Source organism: Adiantum capillus-veneris, chromosome 11, assembly GCF_014529385.1.
Source record: "Adiantum capillus-veneris isolate H3 chromosome 11, ASM1452938v2, whole genome shotgun sequence".
Taxonomy (NCBI): Eukaryota; Viridiplantae; Streptophyta; class Polypodiopsida; order Polypodiales; family Pteridaceae; genus Adiantum; species Adiantum capillus-veneris.
The window spans coordinates 142,785,691-142,808,217 of NC_140941.1; the positions used below are offsets into that span (position 1 = coordinate 142,785,691).

At 37.8% G+C, this 22,527-nt stretch overlaps 1 pseudogene; it reads right to left on the reverse strand.

Annotated features, from left to right (window-relative positions):
* Positions 1-337: 337 nt before the first annotated feature.
* On the reverse strand, positions 338-10,948 carry LOC147448140 (uncharacterized; annotated as a pseudogene).
* Positions 10,949-22,527: the final 11,579 nt, after the last annotated feature.

Here is a 22,527-nt window from a genome sequence, read left to right on the forward strand (position 1 = left end):
CTAAAAGTCGACGAAGTCGCAACAGACTCTATAAAAAAATGCATGGTAGGCATTGTCATGAAGGGCCATGGATTCTCTCTCATGGATACACAATGTGGTGGCGTCATACATGGTGGCTAAATAGGCCATGTGTTGAGTGCTCTTATCTCAGTAGCTCGTGGTAGCTCTACTCTTGGTATAATCAGTTGTGCGGAACTTGTCGTGTCAAGGGTGACTTTGGATGGTGCTTGTGAGGATCGTGGTCTCAAGCTCATCTCAGTCTCGGTCCATAGATCTCACAATGATAATTACTCAAGAGACGTGTCAATCTCGGGTCTCAACCTAGATCTGGAATCATCTATGGTGTCATGTGGCACAATGGGTCAGGTGGGAATCCTGGAGGTGCTCTACTAGGTGATCTCACTGTGTGAGTAGACACTGGCTCTGGCTCCACTATGGCACTAAGAATAGGTGATCTAGGGCTAGGTGTAAGTCTGTATATGGAGGGCCAAAAATCATTGTGTATGTGCTCCAACCTTCAAGATCAACATATGTCCCACTACCCATGGATGTACCAAAATCTACCTGAGGCTCTAGGACATGCATTCGTGACTCTCTAGAATACATGCAATCATCCTCATCAGCATATAACATATTGTTATGCATCCATTGTAGCTGACAATCAGTGGTGGATGGGACTGTGTGTCAAGAATGTCCTCAAGACATGCCGCTATAATGTCATGTCTAATCTCTATCCTCTAGACTCGGTAGAGTACCTCTATGGAATCTATGAGATGATCGTGCAGCGGAGAATGTGCACTGGCTCTAAGTGTGTAGAAAGCAGGAGTAGAATGGTCATGACACAAAAGTCTCACATAATATAGAGCAATATCATGATAGCGACGTACCGGTCGATCACGATAGCATAAAAGTTCGTTGTACTCTCCTACCAATCGTAACAATACTAAATCGGAGCCGCTAGGGGTCATGGTCACCAAAATCTATCAATCTATGTCAAATGTAGCAATCAAAGGCCAGCCAACCGCTCATTTGGGGTCACTGCATATGAACAAGCTCTAGAAAACGTCTCTCGGCCCAAGTCGTGGCGGTCACAAAGCAATCAACGCCTCAAATCGGACTTTAGTCGTGTGCTAACATATGACCACTGACTAAAATCAATTCAAGGCAAGCTCTTGCGTGTGAATGGTCTCTAACTAGGGTAATCTCATGAATATCAAGACCACAAACAAATCTCTATAGCCAATCGCGATCAAAAGTGATCTCTCATGGAATCTGCAATCGACTCAAGCCAAAATGAAAACATGCGTGTGAATAGGTTCTAAGGCTCATGAACTGGCCGAATATAGAACAAAATCAAATTACGTGTAAAAACAACTTCCATGCTTGCAATCTTGCTCAAGTATGGTCAACTCTACCGCAATCGGGCAAATTCTGACAAAAGTGGGCCTCTCTGGGCGTACCTACTCTAAACGTGCCTAATCGTGCATAAATGCACGTGAACGGGGCGTGTACGGGGTAAAGGATGCGTGTGTGATGCAAGGAGAAGAGTTGAAGAAGAGAAATACAAATTTCTTTTTCGTTTTCACAGTTTTTGAAAAAAAAATAAAAAAAATATCTACAACAAAAAAAACAAACAAATGTAAAATAGAAAAGAAATCAATAAAACAAAAATATAAAAGGAAAAAAGATTTAAAAAAATAAAAAGAAAATCAAATGCAAATTTTTTTTTTTTTACAAGTTTTTTTGTCTTTTTGGTGTTTTTGTGATTTTTTGAGTTTTTTATTTTTATTTTTTTGAAATTTATTTTATGATTTTTAGAAAATATCTATGATATTTTTTTTCTTCAAGTTTTTTTATTTTAATTTGAATTTTTTTTTTTTTTTGGGGATTTTCTAAAAAAAATTGTCTATTTTTGTTATTTCTTTTTGTTTTTTAATTGAATTCTCTTTTTGGAGGTTTTTGTGAGTTTCTTGTTTTTTCTTTCTCTTTTCCTTTGGTTTTTTTTTACTAATATACAAATAATTGAAATAAAAGTGAAAAAAATGAAATTGGAATTGAGTTGAAATGAAATAAAATATAAAGGGAATGAAAACAAAATGAAATGAATACAAATAAAAAATCAATGACACAAAAAAAGGAAAAAGACAAAAGGCCGCAGGAGCCGTTGAGGAAAGAGAGAAAGAAGACAAGGGAAAGAGAGAGGTGCTCTTTTTTGTTTGTCTTCTTGTAGCTTAATGAGTTTGTGTGTGTAGGGTGCCTCCTTGCGCATGTGTGCGTGTGTGTGGTGTGTGAACTATGTGTGTGGAGTGTGAATGTGAGTGCGTATGTGTGTGCGAACAACGTGTGTGGGGTGTGAATGTGAGTGGGAGTGTGTGTGCATGTTATTTTATTTTACTTTTTTTAAATTTAAAAAAAAATACAAAAAAGTAAAAGAATTTTCCCAAAAAAATTACTAAAAAAATATTGAAATTAGTCAAAAAATCAAGGGAAATTCATGGAGTAGCAAACAAGCTCCAAATTGACAATTTGCCTTGGGTTTTTCATCTTCATCATTTTTTGGATAAAAATTAATAATTTTAGGCAGTAAATTAGCAAAAAAATGCTAAAATTTTACAAAAAATAGCCAAAAAATCACCAACAATTTTTTTGAAACTTATGCAGCCTTAGCAATGTTTTTGCACCCTCTTATCCATCATTCATCAAATTACCACTCAAGACCAAATCAATTTTGATATTTTTAAATCGTTTTTTGACCTAATTTGATCCAAATTAGTCTAATTAGTGGCCTAATTAGATAAATTTTTGCACATCAATTAATTACACCATCAAATCAGCGTTTCAATCAACTCAATTGCAAGTTAATTCACTCATTCAAATCAATTCAAAGCGTGTAACTTTGCAGAATGAACACACTTGCAAGCTTGCACACACATAATATTGCGGCAATTTCGACGGCATAATGGCATGATTTTGTGACTCAAAAAATTGATTCATAACCACCACAACATTATTAAGCATATAAATGATTTCTACTCATTCAATCAGCACAAGATTTGCCACAATTTGTGCACACTTTTGCCTGTAGGACACATAGGCAAACACAAAACCGCTCCTAATCTTAGCACATCAAGTGTGCTTAAACCACTTGAATTCCTGCAAAAATCAGCAATTGCAATCAAAATTAATGCACTCACATTGCACTAAAGCATCGCTTATATTCCAACTCCAAATGATGCCTACACACACACACACACACACACACACATGTGTGTGTGTGTGTGTGTGTGTGTCGCATCTGCTTCACCGCACCTTCACCTCTCTCATGTGTACCATCATTTTTGTTAAAATTAATCACATAAGATTAATGGGCATGCATCCAATTAGTAATTTTAGCAGTGTGCAACACAAAAAACACATATATTTAGTGAGTAATTAGAGGGGATAATTAGCAAAAAATCCCCTAATTACACACTAAAAATTGCACAAGTTTGCATGAAATTTTTACAAATTTCTTGCAAAAGAATGATTGTCTTGCCTCTAATTAGGCTCATAAACACATGTGTGCACTCAATGGTTAGTAGATTATAGTGAAATTAGTGTATACAAAGAGGGAAAAACACAAAATTAGTCTACAAGCTACACAAAACAAACCGTATTTCCATTCCTTCAACCAACACCAAATCCTTATGAAAATTAAACTCAAACCATCACATGGGTGATCCTCTAGCTTAGGTGCTCAATCCCCGGCAACGGCGCCAATGTTGGAGGTCGTAGTATAGCTCACAACCCACCGACACAATGTCAATCCGATGGATCGAAACCCAACTAGTGCATGGAGGCATGGATGTACCAAATGCGACGGATTGAGGACTCTAATGAGATAGTAGAAGTTAGTGATTAGAGAAGAGGGAACGGAAGAAGAGATGGGAAGCTCTTCGCACACACACACGTTGATCTATCATTCAAGTCTCACAAGCTCAAGGAAATGATGTTAATCTCTCACTAATGACTAACATTCACACACAAAATCATGCACACACAAGCATATGGAAGCCAAGATTAGAGAAATGCAATGCCATTGCCTCAACATACACTCTCTAATCGAGCACACACATGAAGAAAGTGCACAACACATGAGGAAATTAGCAAGAGGAGAGAATGCTTAAATAAAATCTGAGACTATTGATCACAAATCTAAGCATCACAACACATAGAGACATGCAAGAGGAGCATAGAGAGACAAATAGCTTTGCATTATCAACCCAGTGCTAGCTACGATGTGAGAGAGGAGCTCCATCTCCATAGCCACCTCTCTTCTCTACTCTCCACTCTATCTCTCAAAAGAATGAGCTTCACATTGTAGAATTTGAAATTTATACCTAGAGTTTTTTAAGAAGTGGTCGGCCAACCAAATGTGCATAAAAAACCTAGGCTCAAAAATACAAGCTAGAACTCTCATAGAGCCTGCAGATACAAGAAAGATACATATACACATGTGTGGATACATCAATGGAAGCATAATGCATGTTGTTGACGCTCGCCCGTCAACAAAGTGGTAGATACTTCGCCCATTGTGAGCATTGATCTACTTTTGTAACATAAGTCTTTAGTAGATCAAGAATTGTAAGGTTAGCTATCTCACTTTGGCCATCTGTTTGTGGGTGATAGGCCGAAGAAAAATTCAACCTTGTACGTAGATTTTCAAAGAGACCTTTCCAAAAATTAATGGTCATTCTAGGATCTCTATCTGACATGATGGATGTTGGCAATCCATGGTGTTTGGAAATCTGGGATATAAAGAGGGTTGACATTTGGTGTGCCTTAATAGTCTTTTTGACAGGAATAATGTGTGCTTGCTTGCTAAACTTGTCAACTACTGTCCATATTCATGTATTCCCATGGATAGACTTGGGTAATCCAAAGATAAAATCCATGGATATACTCTCCCATGGAGAATTAGGGATTGGCAATTGCTGGAGTAAACCAGGTTGCTTTCCTCTATCATACTTTGTCTTTTGGTATACCACACATTTTGAAACATAATTTTGTATGTCCACTTTCATGGTGGGTCAATAAAAATATGTTTCTAATCCTCAAAGAGTAGGTTGAATCCCTCTATGCCCTGCATAGGTAGGAGCATGGGATTCATACATGACTTTATCATGAAGGGAGTGGATAATTCATAGCCTATTTCCATGGAGAAGATAACTATCCTGCAAGGTGAATGGTTCTTCTTCCTTCCCCAATGCAAGGGGTGACATTATGTCTTTAAAGTCAGGTTCAGTAGCATACTCATCTATATAGAAGATAGATTATTGTGAGTTGCTATACACACCACGTTAACTATTGGTTGTCGTGAAAGTGCATTGGCCACTTGATTGTGCTTACGAGCAATGTGAGCAATATGAAATAAAATTGCGAACAAAATTTTTTCCACCTCATTTGTTTTTTGGAAAGCTTGGTTTGCGTCATGAAGTACTTGAGACTTTGGTGGTCCGATTTTAAGATGAATGGAGTCCCCAAAAGATAGTGCTTCCATGTTTCTAGGGCATGTAGAATAGCTAGTAGCTCTTTTTCATGTATGTCCAACACTCATTCATTGGTATTGAGTCTTTGACTTTCATATGCTATGGCATGTCCTTCTTGGAGCAAGACTTTTTCAAGGCAATCTCCACAAGCATCACATTGGACCTCAAATGGCTTTGAGAGGTCCAGTAGCGTAAGCACTGGTTGGGAGGCAAGTTTTTCTTTAAGGTTGTCAAAAGCATTTTGCTCTTTTGCAATCCATGAATACTTAATGTTTTGTTTGTTAAGTCATGTAATGGCCCTGCTATTTGTGAGAGTTTTTCAATTAAGCATCTATAGTATACACACATACCAATAAATCTTCATAGCTCATACAAATACCATTTTGAGAGATAATGTGACCTAAGTATCTAGTCTCTTGATAGAAAAAAACACTCTTTGTTGGGGGCAATCGTAGCATAGCCTAATCAACCCAAGACCAACAAAATATCAATCCTAGGATCGGCAACCTGACTAGGGCATGGAAGCATGAGCATCGGATGTATTGAATGAGAGGATTCAAGAGTATGCTCATCAAATGCCATAGATATTAGTCATTAATCACTAAATCAAATCACATCATCAATCAAGCATCACCTACACACAGTAAGCCGACCAAAGTCCAACTTACCATAGACTAGAATCTCTAAACACGCTCTTGATAAGCACACACTAATTGCATTGGTGTTTGCCTCTCCAATCACCACATGCCAATCAAGGCACTTCATCAAAATCTACACACACAAGGTGAATGGTGCTAGAGTTTCATAAAACCCATCCACACAAACAAGCAAACAATAGGGCACATGCACTAATTACAAGATTAATAACCAACTTAATCAACCTAATTAGAGATGTTAACTATCTCAAATCTAGTGCTCATAGAAGGATAGGAGTGGTAAATAAGCAAGAAGTCATCACACACACTCAAATCTAGAATAATAAGAAATGTGTAACTACTTCATGACATAATGGAATATAGAAGAAGTAGACTAATGAAGAAAGTAGAGATTATATTAATAATAGCTTCTCTAATTACAATGGATTAGCACTAGCCTCTTAAGCATGGACATTAAGCTCAAGGTTAAGCCATCCATAGAGTGAACACTCAAGAGATAAAAATCTCTCAAAAGTGGATCCTCAAGAGTGGATACTCAAGAATGAAGCCTCCTTGTATAAAGCCTTCCTTATAAAGGGTTGCACCACAATCCCTTCTACTATGGGTTTAAGTTTGATCCCTCTAGATAGCATATACAACTTTGGAACTCCCAATGAGCCCAAGACCTTATACAAAGTGAGTAGGAAATATTGTGTACATCCATAACACATCTCTCACTTGATGCATAATTGGTGTAGCCTGTGTTAGCCGCTGCTAACATTCCCCCCATCCTAACTTGGCGTGTGTCCTCGTGTGTTGGTGAAGCAAAACACGATGACATGATAGAAAGCAAGTCCATGGAAGAAATGTTGAGCTGCAAATCATAAGAACAAGTAATGAGCATCAAAGGCCAACAAGAATGAATAAAACATGAAGTATAGTGAACAATCATTCAAAGTGAATTTTTTGCTTCTAAAATATGGGTGAATCATAGTCCAAAACTAAACAACACAAAGCAAAAAAACACTTAAACTATCATGAAGATTAAACCACTTGAGATTTTAGTTTTATGCATGAAACACAAGCAATCAATTATGACCATAGGCTAAAGCAAGTTCATAAACATATTAGCCTAAAAACTATGTGACAAATATTAATAAATCATTCAAGTCTATCATGTGTATGCCGTGTAAAAAAGCTCCTAATCTATTAGTACATTTTTAGAGCTTACTGAAGCTCATGCAAGTTTGTTTTTGTCATTCATAGAAAAAAGTGAAGCACAATACAAGGCTACCACCTCAAGGCAAGTCTAGGTATGACTCTAGGCTCCTCAAACCCTCAAGAAGGTGTTCCAAAAACCTACTAGCCTACCAAGGCAACGGATAACCCCTATCAGCCCAGGGCATCGGTTTAGGGCCATGACCAAGCGAGCCAAGGTGATTCCCCTCGCCTGCCAAGTGCAATAAGGTGCTAGGCCTCACAAAGACACAACATAACATAGAAATTTCCTTTTCATGTGTCTAGTAGCATTTTTGTTATTTTTTTCTTGACACTTTTTTGCTTCATTGATTCATTTTCTATCACTTTTTTATTGCTTTCATCATGAGAATATTTATGGCAATTGGACTAAAAGACTAAAAACCTAATAATAGCCCTAGCTCATGTTCAAAATGAATGGAGTATTAAGACTATCACTAAGAGTCTAGGACTAATGAGAAATGAACCTACATTAACCTAAGGTCAAGGCAATTACCTATGATTAGCACACATAAAACCTAATTTTTTGATGAGTTAGTATTCACAAAGCAAAGTGTTGAAACTTTAGTATACCTAACTTTTGAACATGAAAGAACCATAGCTTAGAAGCAAAAATAACTTAAGCCAAGCATAGAGAATGGAGAGATAAACAAAAGAGAAAAATCATGAAAAGAATTTCACCTATTCATGCTCTTTGTGCATCCTTGAGCAAGCATCCACTTGGTAGAGAAGTCTCTTGATCTTTTTATTTACAATCCAAGCTGATTGAAGCTAAGTGAAACCACGAGCTCCAAAGGCCTTTTATTGAAAGTCAAAATCACAAAAAAAAAACATTAATGAAAACCTAAATCTAGGGTCTTGCATACCCGAATTTGCCAAAGGGAAAAAACCCAAGGGAAAAAAGTGCCTTTGGTTATGCACATGGTGCTCTTTGATAGAAAATGTATACATACACATCAATAATGAGAGATAATGAGCTTCTACATAAGCAAATTTACTTGTAAAACCCTCTCATGCATGATTCAAAACTTGATTAAGTGTTAGCTCACTTGAAATATGGAATTTAAAACAAGCCAAGAGGTAAAAATAATACAAATCTGATGAGGTGAAGTGGCCCTTGAAAGCCAATTTTACAATTTAAAGCTCTCCAAAAAAGTTGGCTAACAACTAGCTAAAATGGAAAAATCTATAGTTAGACAAGACTTAAAGATAGAATTTATACAACTTGGGTCAAATGAAATCAAATGTCTCTAAATAGCCACATATTGCAATACATTGCAATGCCGGCATAACGTATCTGCAATGGAATCCCACTTTGCCACAACTCTTCAAAATGAAGCTCAATTGTTAGTGCTCTTTAAGCATATGGAAATTCAACACAAGCAAAAATGATCAACCATAACCCCAAAATGCTCTCTTTTGACTATCAAACAAACTCAATCTTGTGCTTTGCAATCATATGATCATTCAACACGAGCACTAAAATGCACAATCAATACGCCCAAACTTTAATGCCCATTCTCGACCAAGCATCTATTTACTATCAATGTAGCTCAAGATGAAGATCACATGCAATTCAAAGGAATTTATTTCATTTAGTGCAAAGAATTTTCAATCAAGCTAAGCATTAAAATAATGCACAATCCCAATCAAAACACACATAATAAATGCCCAAATTTGTGCTCTTATATAGCATATGTAACTGTTTTATGTCTTTGGTCAATACATCTACAAAAGAGCTCAATAGTTAATGTATGGAAGCATTTGGTACTCAAAATGAGCATGAAAGTTGTCTTGAACAAGCAAAAATCCCATCATACATGCACAAATCTGTCAATAGATATAGCAAGCTTCATGTAGCTCATTTAGCATTTGATACGAGATCAGAGAGAGAAAATGTTGCAAAATGGAGTTATTCCAGATTTTGACAATGCGAATCCAAGCAATGCCTCAAGAATGCCATTTTTTACTTTTTATTTTAGAAATTATGATTTATTTACTCCTTTCAAGATACAATTGATGTGTTTTAATCCTCTACAGTTTCCCATGCTCCCCTTGATTGTGATTCAGTGTGCACCCTTCTAAAGTTTCGACTTGAGGGAGAGGGTAGGACCGTTCTCTTGTCCCTTTTTTCCTCCAAAGAGGGGCAAAATTATTTTTCTAGTTATTCTCCTTTTTCTTTTTTCCTGTTAGTTAGGCTCGGCAACTCCCGTGCAAGAGATGTTGCAGGGAGCATTCGGGTATCATGGCAATTTTTTGGCAGAGCACGACTCGAGTATGTGTGCGTGGGTGCAAGCCATGCTGGGCAAGGAACATAGCCAAGCTTGAATTTGTCTCAACAACAAAGGCCCGAAGATTGGGAAAGCCGGAGATTAGGATGGGTTGCGAGGTCAACGGGTGAGGTTGTCGATTGCGTGTTGGTGAGGTGTACCATGGCAGGACCAGGGACAACTAACCTAGCTCTGTGTGTGTGTGTGTGTGTGTGTGTGTGTGTGTGTGTGTGTGTGTGTGTGTGTGTGTGTGTGTGTGTGTGTGTGTGTGTGTGTGTGTGTGTGTGTGTGTGTGTGTGTGTGTGTGTGTGTGTGTGTGTGTGTGTAGAGAATGCAAGAGATATGATGCAGGGTTGGTAAGCAGAGTGGGGTAGCACCTTTTGAGGCTTAGGAGCCGGAGGCGTGTGTGTGTGTGGGGTCCAAAGACCAAGACAAGACAGAATGACACCAGTGGGGTGGGTCACCATGTATAATAAGCCAGTGGGCCAATAGAGGAGGCAAAAGGCATGGCTGGTGGGTCAGCATAGGTGAGATTGGGGGGAGGAATAGGGCTAGCAGGGCTGCTGTAGGAGTCAAGGAGAGGTAAATATCACAAATCGAGTGCTCATAGAATTATAGGAGTGTTCAATAAGCAAGAAGTCATCACACACACTCAAATCTAGAATAATGAGAAAGGTGAAACTACTTCACGACATAATGGAATATAGAAGAAGTATACTAATGAAGAATGTAGAGACTATATCAAGAATAGCTTCTCTAATTACAATGGATTAGCATTATCCTCTTAAGCATGGACATTAATCTCAAGGCTAGGCCATCCATAGAGTGAACACTCAAGAGAGAGAGAACTCTCAAACGTGGATACTCAAGAGTGGATATTCAAGAATGAAGCCTCCTTGCATAAAGGCTTCCTTATAAAGGCTTGGACCACAATCCCTTCTACTATGGGTGTAAGTTTGAGCCTTGTAGCTAGCATATACAACTTTGGAACTCCCAATTATCCCAAGACCTTATACAAAGTGAGTAGGAAATAGTGTGCACATCCATAGCACATCTCTCGCTTGATGCATAATCGATGTAGCCTATGTTAGCCGCTGCTAACACTCTTCTTTTGGTTAATGAAAAATTTATTCTCCCTCAAAGCTTGAAAGATTACCTGGAGATGTTGCTTATCCTCCTCAAGAGAACTGGACTGGATGATCAAGTCATCAAAGATTACTCTAGCGAACTTGCAGTAGGGCCTAAAAAGTTTCTCCATTAAGCAGCTGAATGTGGCCGGAGCATTTGTCAAGCCAAAATGCATGACAAGATATTCATAAAGACCAAACATTGTGCAAATATTGGTCTTTACAATATCTTCATTCACCATGCTTATTTGATGATAGCCACTTTTAAGGTCAGTCCTATTGAAGTAGGGTAATCCTTGAAGCTTTTCAAACATATCTTCTACCCATGGTACAAGAAATCTATTTTTGATAATGATCTGGTTTAGTGCTCTATAATCGACACACATACGATGATACGAGAAATTTGTTTTTGATAGTGATCCGATTTAGTGTTCTATAGTCGACACACATACAATATGTGTCGTCTTTTTTTGCACTAACAGGACAAGCGAACAAAAGGGAGAGGAGATAGGCCTCACCATCCTCTTGTCTACCAGTTCATGCACTTGCCTCATAATCTTCTCTTGTTGAGCTTGAGAAACTCTATAAGGTGGTTTATTAGGTGGTGAGCTCTCAGGTAGAAGCTCAATCTTATGGTCATCATCCCCTCATTTTGGAGGTAAATCCATAGGGATGTCATCGACAAAAATATGTTGGAATCTATTAAGAAAATTAGACAATTCTAATTCTTCTTGATTCCTACCACTTCGATTTTGGTAAAACATTAGGTTCATTTATGGACTCTTTGACAAAAATCATATACGCAAAAACTGAGCTTTTCATTGACTTATCAAAAGCAGGTGAGTTTACAAGAGGTATAGTATGACCCGAATCATTAGCATCTATAAACATGTTCTTTTCCTTGTAGGTGAAATGGATTCTCCTTTCATGGAACTTCATGTTGACAACCATGCGGTTGAACCATGGTGCCCCTAGGATAACATCCTCATGTTGGAAACGGGAGATAAAAAAGTCTTCTTTGTCGACATAGATTTGTACATGAAGCCTCAATTTACCAATCAAGGGAGTAACGGAGGCTTGTTGTCCCTTGAAAGATCCATCAGTATAGTTACAGTATCTCCCATCTCAAAATCTTGTATGCCCAGCTTAGTGGCCAACTCCCTTGATATGAAATTGTGAGTAGAGCTAGGGTTAAAAAGGATGCAAGCATCATGCTCCCTCACCTTCCCCCAAGCATAGGAAAGGGATGATCCTTTGCAATAAGCATCCTCTTTTGGAGCTTCGACCATAGAATCTCTAGGAGTCTCATTGCGGGCATTTCTTTTGGGGCAAGAACGATAACCATGTCCTTGCTCCCCACACTTAAAATGTTTACAATCCTTGTGACAAAACTCTAGCTCTTCAGGAGAGAATTTATTTTTACCTTTGTAAAATCCTTTCTCCTTGGTCTTGTTGTTGTTGTTGTTGTTGTTGTTTTTGGAATTTCCTTGTTCTTCCCTCTTGAATCATCTTGATCTTTTTTTTTTCCATGGGCTTAGCATTCCTTTTAGCCCCTCGTTGGAAATTAATGCAAGAAGCAGCCATAGTGTGCGCATCTTTGTTTTCCATGGGCTTGGCATTCCTTTTAGCCCCTTGTTGGAAATTAATGACTTCGGTGATAGTACTAGGCCGTTGTGAGTTGACATACTCGACCATTTCTTCAGATAATCCCACACAAAATTGTTTTTTTTTCTCGATGAAGTCTATCTTTTAAAAGACTATAGCTATGAGGTGTAAATCCCAAAACTTGCTCGCATATTTGTGGATATACTTGTTGGAGAGTAGCTTCAAACTCGGGCCATCATTTGGTGAGCACTTTATGTTTGGTGTTGTTTGCAAGGAATTGTTTCACGATGGAAACTCACGTTGCAAAGGTTTGGACCGCAATACAAACAAAGGGTAATCAAAGTAATACTAGGAGACCCGATTTTTGAAGCACAAGAGGCCAAGAGAAGGAGGAAAATGAAAGAGATGGAAAAGAAACAAGCAGCTGAGAAGGAAGCACAAAGAATGCAAGAAGAACATAGAAGAAAGAGGGAGCAAGAGGAATGGTAGCAGAGAGCCAAGGTGAAGAGAGATCACTTGGAAAACTTACATGCACAAGTAGAGGCCGAGAGGAAGGCAGCAAAAGATAGAGCTCAAGCCGCCCAACAAGAAAAGGCTAGGAGATCAAGGCCTTCAAAAATTCCTCAAAGAGCCAAGAAATGTGCAAAGAGGAAGAAGGACAAGGTGATGCCCAAAGAACAATAGGCCCAAGAGAAGAGAAGGAAATGGTACAAAAATGACCCTTTTCAATGGGCCAAGTAGGCGGCTCCTTCACCACCACCAACAGTATAGAAAAAATGGAGATGGAAGCCAAGCATAGTTGCTTTGTGGGAGATCCAAAAGTATCATAAGAGCTTTGAGCCCATCATACCCAAAGCAGCCTTCTCTCAGGTGGTGAGAAAGATAAATACAGTGATTCCATAACACGCTGTTTGGTGGATACGGGCATATACAGGCGTATGCACACCACACCCTCTAAACACTCTATTTTTCAAATAAATCCATCTAATTCAGCCTAGGATGAGTTGTAACCGTGATATAATTAGACAATACCCTCTCTACTTCTCTAAGTCTATACCCTTGTAAGAGGCCGGATGGCTGTGGGAAAGCCCCCTTAACTTTTAAAGTCAAAACCCTTAGTTTTGAGAGGAGAATTATCATTAGCTTCAAGAATCAAAAACATGCATTGTGGAGGCCTCTTACTGCTACAATTTGTAATCTTCTTTTCTCTTGAACTGGTAATTAGAATTTGTTTCCGAATAGCACATTGCATTCCTTGTCTCTTGCTCTACAATCTAAGTGTGATCATTTTCAACTTTGTTGTGGTTAGCGACGCATTGTTTGTGAGCTAAATGCATTGATTTTGGGGTTAAAATGGTTGTTTTTTGATGTTTTGACCATGGATAAGTGTTTCTATGCTTAAGGAGGACCTTTTCGAGTACTTCTGTTTCAGTTTTTTGCACACTTTTTGGGATGGATTGTGATGTATGTACCTTCCCAGATGGTGACAGAACTTGGTAGGATTGAGCCCTTAAGTGTTGTGATACCTCTCCTTAAGTTTCGTTGCATTCCAGATTTGTTTGGATGTCGAAAAGGCGTGATGACCTAGAGTAGTGAGATTAGACGCATACTCATTGTCTGACTAGGAAGTGGTTGATTTTCTTTTGTCGTGGAATGAGTAGCCCCTTGAGTTCACTTTGGTGAGATTGACACTCTCGTTTAGTCTTTGTGCCCCATCTGGAGTCGCTTCCTTGCATATTGACATTATGTTAGTACAAAAGAGCAATGCTGCAAACGTCGTTGCGGTGATCCGCTAACATTGGCACCGTTGCCAAGGAAACCGATCCTTAGGTGGTAAGTGACTCAGTCTATAAAAACAAAAATCTCCCTTCAAGCTTTTGATACCTGTCCCGCTTGCACATAGACCGTGAAGCAGCTAGACGTAGATTTAGTGCTTGGTAGAGACTGGAGTGTGAGACTAGCCAGTGCTATTCCTTAAGAGCAAAGAAAACTGTGAGTGAAGTACAAGATAGTATTTTGTTCTTTGATTTTCACATTCTTGGGAAGGGTTGTTCCACCACACACTTTGTTGTTATTTTTGTACTATTAAGTTCATTTATGTTTGCAGATTCATTTCAGTTTATAGGAGTAGGTTAGGAAACAAATTACACCATCATTTGGGGCCAAAAGGATTGAGGGAAAAACTGTCAAAAACCTTATTTTGTTGTTAAAGAACATAACTCTGAAAAGTTGAAGAAGTGATGGTCAGAGCTTCAGAACTGGACCAAACCCAGCAAAACCTTCAAGAAGGGGATAAAAACACTTGCTGAAAAAGACTGCGTAAAAATTTTTCAAATTGCCTGTCCAACATGGATCGTGATTCATGTACCTGTTTGGCAAAATGTGCTAAAACTATTTCCTTTGCTTAGAACAGGCTCTCAGGCATCAGAATCTTAAGTTTGGTAAGAAATAGAGTGCTAGAAGATCATAAAAATCAAAAGATTGGGGTGAGTAGAGGAAAACCTTGAAAAAAGGAAAAAACAAGAAAAAACTGAACTTTTACTTGTTTAAATTCAAAAAGAGATGAGAATTGGGATCGACTAGAAGCAGGGAATCAACAGAACCCAATTTCATGTCCAGATGCTTCCCAACATGGATCCTGATCCATGTTCCAGGTAGACATCTGACAGTAAGATTTGATCAATGTACTCCGGATTACTAGTTGAACAACTTTTCCAAAAGGAGCCATAGAGAAAAAGTAAAAAAATCTGGTCAAAATACCAAAAAAAGAGTTGTTTGCAAAAAACCCCAAAACAAACACAAAGTCTTGCTTTTCACTTGGAAAAAACTGATCAAATCCAAAAAGACTTGGGGAATAGCATCACCATACCTTGTGTGATCAACTCACAAAGTGTCAGTCCAAAATCTTGCCAAACATGGATCGCGATCCATGTACCTTTTTGGAGTTTTGAGCTGATAATAGGCAAGCAGGGAAGTGATAACAATTGAAACACTTTCTCCCAAAGGACCCTTATCAAAAAATTTCAAAAAGAGGGCAAAAGGGGGCAAAAATCAAATCAAGGGAGAAACCACTGAAATAAACCCTAAAATTGACTTTTGTCTGTCTTAAAAGGCTTTAAAACATTCAGAAACCATATAGCCAACATCACTAGGCCAAGGACTAGCTGTGAGACAAATTTCAGTGTATTTTGACACAAAGGAACATGGATCGTGATCCATGTTCCCTTGACACAATTTGACATCAAACTGGCACCATAGCTAGAGGGCATCACAGAGAGTCTAGTGGTCCTTCCAGAGTTGATGTTGGGTGCAAGAAACCATCCCAGTTGTGTAAGGAATTGTGTGCTACTAAAAAAACCTAGCTAAGTTTTGTTGATTAAAAGTAAGAACTAATAAGAACGACTGTAAGCTCACAGCTATCAAACAAATTCTTGACAGGTTGCAGGTACTAGAGGACACTACTGATAGCCATTTTTGGCTCTCAAAAATTTTGTTTAATGAGCCACTTCACACAATAAAAACACCTTAGCACGATGGCTAAGCTTTCTCTTGCATTGTACATAGGCGTGTGTCTCTTTGCATCCTTTCATGGCATGAAATATTTCTATGTTAGTGTGTACATACCCCATAATATTTATTTTTACAAAATAAACCCATGCATTTCATCCCGCACCCTTGTGGAAGTCAAAATTTGTTTCTACACTGTCACTCACTTTCACTAGATATTTTCTCGCTTGCATATTTTTCTCTTTCACCCAAAAACAAAATAAAATACTCCTATCATGATATTCCTTCATGGGTCCTGCACATATTTTTTTCCATACACCATGTGCTCATAAAGACAAGGGCTAGGAAAAATCCAAGCACTAGGTCTATCATGTGCAATTGTTTTTTATTCTTGAAAATTCATCATCCATGCATGTGGCAAGGGCCACTTGGATTCCTTAGATCATGGCATGGCTCATGGGGGGCTCACCTTTGGATGTATAAGGAGAATTCAACAAAAAAGGGTCCCACATAAGCACCTTTGCAGTCCCACAATACACAGCTTTTTGGACAAATTATGGCACCCTTCTATCATTCGAATTAGAAAAAGTTGTCAACATACAAAATGAAGCTCCCGAGCTGAATTATTTTACATAAATATTTCAGCATTTTTGGAGAAAAGCACGAATTCTGGTGAATTGTTTGGTGTGACCCAGTTTGCCCATTCTATGCACATAAGGATCCTCTCACTCTTCACATTTTCACACTCCCACCCACATACACACTCATCCTTTCAAATGTACAGATTTCCATGCCCCTCTCACCTTCTTCACCATCTCTCCTTCCCCTCTTACCACCATAGCCTTCTACATACACATATGCTCTCATCCCGCTCTCTACTACCCCCAAATTACAATTTCTTGTTAACTCCTCTAAAAGGCATGAATTTTAGCACTTTATCCTTGCATAACCTCTGCAAATCAGAAGTTTTTCATCAATAATCCTCATCTTCATCGTGGAGATCAACCATGAAGGCGGCGCAAGAAGCAGAAGTAGAAGAAGAAGAAGAACCGGCGGTCATTTTCATAAGGGTGAGTCCATAATTCTTGGAGGTTTCACCAATCGCAAGAACTCATCCACCTTATTCACCCTTGGTTCCTCGACAATCAAGTCATCATCACTTTTGTAAATATGCCACTAACGTTTTCTAGTGATCACTAACAACTAACCCTTCTTGTAAATTGCACCCTCTACTATCTACTAGAGTAGGCACCTTCAAGTTACTCACCTTTCTCTCCTTTCACTCTCAATAATTCTCCCCCTTGTGCCCACATCCATGTGGCTTAAGGGATAAGGAAGACCCACTCCCATTTAAAAAATCAAAATATTTCCGAATCTCTTGTTTTGTCAATAAAATTGATTTGAACTAATCATAATCAAAGCTTCCAAAAACCTATAAATAGAACCCATCTCTCCTTGTAAAAGGTATCTCTACACCATTGCACACTAGATTGAGCGTAGCACACACGAGTTCTATCTTGGTTGTAAGGAGAGAGAAAGATTTCTATACACCATCACTTTGGTGCATAAAAAGCCTGAGCTAGTTGAGTGATTTCTACCATTGTTGTATCTACCCCAACATCAATGAATTGGTAGTTTTGGGTGCAATTTCATGTCCAAAGGCTCACGCTTCTCCTCCAATTTGGTTTGGCAAACTCATTGAGCTTCATAAGGTGACTTGTTTCATTGAAGGCTGTTGTTTTGTTGCTTGTCCTTGTGATTCATTGGCTATTGTTTGTTGGCTACCATTGTAAAAGGGTGGATGGTGAGAGGGCTCCCACAACCCTAAGACAATGTGATAGTGATGCTATAACCAAATCTTGTCACTTGAATCTGCAAGCTCTAGGTGCCTTCTTGGGCAAATCATAAGGTTGAAGCTAAGTTGTACACCATCTCTCTCTCTCTCTCTCTCTCTCTCTCTCTCTCTCTCTCTCTCTCTCTCTCTCTCTCTCTCTCTCTCTCTCTCTCTAAGGTCTCCAACCCGCCGACACCAAAAGCGGGATGGTCCCATTGACAGGTCTCTAGGCCTACTAAAGTCAAAGTCTTTAAACAAAAACAAATTCCAAAGAATTCACCCTTACCATTGGCAATGGTTTAGGTTTATAGCCCTAGAAGAGACCTAGTCCTGTCTCGGAGTGGAAACGGGACCCTATAAAAATAATTCCGGCGCTAAATCTTCATCCTTTAGATTAAGGTTTCCTTAGCCAACGCTTTTTTCCCTCTAGCATATGTGAGGGCACAGTCGCTGGTGGATTCCTCGTCCAAGTGGAAGAAGTTTCTAAACGTTTTAGTGTGCGGAATGGATAGTTACCTGACTAATCAGGTCCACCTGTCCATGATTGACAACCTTAGTCAATCCCCACTTACCACCCCGCACTCACACATGATTCTATTGCTGTTTAATTACTACCACATTCTTTCCACAATTAAAATAATGATTCCTTTTTAACTTTTCAAACTGCATTTCCTTAAGACAACCTTTGAAAACAGTATTGAAGACATTCTTTCAGAAAACAGACATCTTTAAAACTTAAGACAAGGTACTGTCATTTTAAAGTATCACTGACCAGTACTAACTTGTCTCAAGACCACCTATACAGGGGTGAAAAACGGCACCTATTCCTTATTAATATAACCGGGGTAGAAAAAGTCTTCACCCAAAGTCCGGGCGCCCATACGCCAAAACTAGTTGCCCATACAACTGGGCGGTTCCTCTAGGATAAACTTAAAAGTACTATCCATAAACATAAACAAGCACGGGGTAAAGACTCCACACGTGCCGAGGTAACCGACTCCTCCATGATGGTATCTCCATCATTACTCATTACCTGGAGTAAAATATTTCCAAGGAATCAGAGGTGTCTTAAGGATGGTCAAACATTTCTTTCCTAAGTCAATCAGTCATAACCCAATCATTCCTTTCCTAGTTACAATCATTGCTCGTGGGTTTCGTGGAAGTTACCTTCCATTTACAGCCAGTTCTTTTTTTCCTTCCTAACCTTACGTATGCAATGCTTAACTTAAAATAAACTCTAAAAGCTATTAATGACATTATAGAAATCCACTTGGGACTGATCGTCCATGTACTGTGGGGCAGGTGCCCGTAGACTCTCCTCTGTTGGCCTATGGCTAGGCCCTGCTTCATGGTCATTAGTTGCTTTGTTGCGCTTGTTACTAACATCTTCTTCTTCAGTCGAAGGATTCCTCCTGGTTCTCTTGGGAGCCATTTCGGCAGCCTTATAAAAAGACTTAATCCATTAGAAGATTAATTGAAAAACCTTTATTTTCCTTGTTTACCAAAAATAAGGATTTTTGGAATAGATAGGGATCTTTAATCGTTGATTTGATAGGTTACTCATCCCATAACTTAATTATGCTATAAGTAATTTTTTTCCCATCCTTCAATAAGGATTTTGGACCTCGGTTAATTATTTGGCAATTAGATAAATTTATTTCCTAATTTTTCTTGTCCATTATATACCAAAAATCGGTTACTTTTGACCAAGATGCGTACCTAAACTATTTATCTAAGGTTATGATAATTATCATAGATTACTCAAGGTATATTCCTTCTCTGGTATTGATATCAAAGGTTTTCGATTTACTTTACTATATTTCCCTTTTTATTTTTCCTAAAAATTAGAGTAATTTTATTGGTATATATAGTTAAACTAATTTTCTACTAATAGCATAATTACGACGGGTTCCTTGAGGTCTAATAAACCTCTGATAAATATCTCAATTCAATTTAAATATATTTGTTAATTTCCCCTATTTAATTTGTCTAAAAATCAGAGTTTTTATACTAAAATAATTAGCTAGATTAATGATCTGAGCTTCCCCTAATTATCACAATTTCCTTAATATCTAATTAACCCTTGATAAATATATCACAGCATTTGAATTCAATTTACTAATTTCCCCTATTTAAATTATTGAGTAATTCTGCTTAAGTAATTAGCTAGATTTATTTTCTAAGATTATCCTAATTATCACGGGTTTTTGAACACCTAAGTAACCATTGATAAATATATCACAACATTTGAAATCCATTTACTAATTTCCCCTATTTAAATTACTCAAAAAATAGAGTATTTTTGCTAGCTTAATTAGCTAGATTAATTTTCTGAGCTTCTCCTAATTATCAAGGGTTCTTGAACACCTAATTAACTGATAAATATATCACAACATTTGAAATCCATTTATTAATTTCCCCTATTTAAATTACTCAAAAAACAGAGTATTTTTGCTAACTTAATTAGCTAGATTAATTTTCTGAGCTTCTCCCAATTATCATAGGTTCTTGAACACCTAATTAACCACTGATAAATATATCACAACATTTTAAATCCATTTACTAATTTTCCCTATTTGAATTACTCAAATAGCATAGTATTTCTGCTAACTTAATTAGCTAGATTACTTTTCTGAGTTTCTCCTAATTATCACGGATTCTTGAACACATAATTAACCACTAATAAATAATTCAATTCAATTTGAACCTATTTGCTAAAAATAGACTTTTGGTCAATTATTATTTACTTACCTCACTAATTACCTATGGTATAATTACCACAAGTAGATAAGGATATTTTTGACCTCTGGTAATTATCTTATTATTTTCCAACTTAATTATATAATTTCCATCTTCAATTTTCAGCTAAAATTAGGATAATTTTTCATAAATAAATATTTATTCTACTTTTATAACCTTGACATATTTATCACGGCCTCTTTATTATGCAAGCTAAATGTGATAAATAGAATGTAATCATATAGCATGATTTACTAATATTCCTCTTTAGTTTTTAGCTAGAAATAGTATAATTTGACTTAGATAAATATCTATACTACTTTTCAGTCCTTGATAATTAAGAAGGATTAGGCTAATTACCGTTAGGGTTAATCAATTAGAGATTAAACGCTAATGATTTCTACGTAGTGTTCTCCCTAGATGAGAGAGAAAGTATCAAGGCTCTGAGTCTGTCGAATTATGAAGAGAAGGAACCCTTTTATAGTTTTTTTGAGCACCTGGCAGTTTTGGGCAGTTTTTCCACAATCCAAGCAGCCCCCCAGCTTGCAATTTGCGCCATTTTTAGCTATCATTGTGTTTGGCAAGTTTCCCCAACTTCCACACTCACCCCATACCTTCCAGAATTTTCCAGAATTTACCTGGTTGATTTTTGCAAATCCTTAATGATGAAAATTGGAATTTTCTATCTAATTCTAGAACCTTAGTGTAAAGAGTCTTTGCTAATTATTAATAATGGAACCATCCAATTTTTGTTACTAATTGGATTTCTATTGTAATTTTCCAGGACCTGTAATTGTTCCCGTTTTTATCAGAATCAGATTCTGAAAATTTCTAAACATAGTAAAGCTCTGCTTATAATTCCAAAAATACCAAAATTAATAGTGTTTGGAGTCCTGCAATAGTGTTTTCTATTAAGTTTTGCAAGCTTTATACAATCTTTAAGGTTTCGGAAACCGGAAACCTTACAATCACCCCAACTTAAGGATTTTGAGATGTCCTCATCTCAACCGAAATTGGGAAAATCCTTGTGAAGGGATACTTCATCCTCCCAGGTAGCGTCCTCGGTAGGGTAGTCCTTCCATTTGACCAAATATTCTCTGATAACCCTGTTTCTCAGACTCCTTTCCCTAGTGTCGAGAATACAATCTGGTTGGAGTTCAAGAATTCCTTGCTTCTGCATCACAATTTGTTCGTCATCTAGAGTATGATTTGGATTTGGGATGTAAGGTTTTAGAAGACTGATATGGAATACATTATGGACCTTGAAGTCTTCCGGCAATTTTAGTTTATAAGCTTGATCACTAATCACTTTAATCACTTCATACGGTCCACAATATCTGGGACTTAGTTTTTTGTATTTTCCCAAGGATAGAGTGTTTCTTTTTTGCCAAACCCTTAGGAATACTTTATCTCCTTGTTTGAAAACCCGATCATACCGTTTTTTATCAGCATACTGTTTCTGGCGATCCTTGGCTGCCTGAATGTCTTGCATTATGGATTTGGTTTGGGCATCCATATCCTCCAACATTTGCTTTGAAGCTTCTACTCTTGTAGTAGGGTCAGAAAAATTTAGGGGTGATATACACTCATGCCCATAAAGAGCATTGAATGGTGACATCCCAATGCTTTGATGAAAGGAAGAGTTATAGGCGAATTCCACCAGAGGAAGAAATTGGATCCATTTCCGTGGTTCCCTACCACAATAGGCTCTAAGGATGTCTTCAATAACTTGGTTCACTCTTTCTGTCTATCTGTCTGTCTGGGGGTGATAGGATGTACTGAAACATAGCTAAGTACCTAAGGATTCAAACAAAGCTTTCTAGAATTTTGAAGTGAATTTTGCGTCTCTGTCACTGACTATTCTCTTAGGAAGCCCGTGTAATCTGAAGATCTCTTTGATAAAGAGACGGCTTATGTCTGATGCAATGTAAGTTGTTTTTACAGGCATCAAGTGGGAGAATTTAGTCAACATATCTACTACCACCATAATGGAGTCGTAACCCCCTTGAACAGTGGGAAGACTTG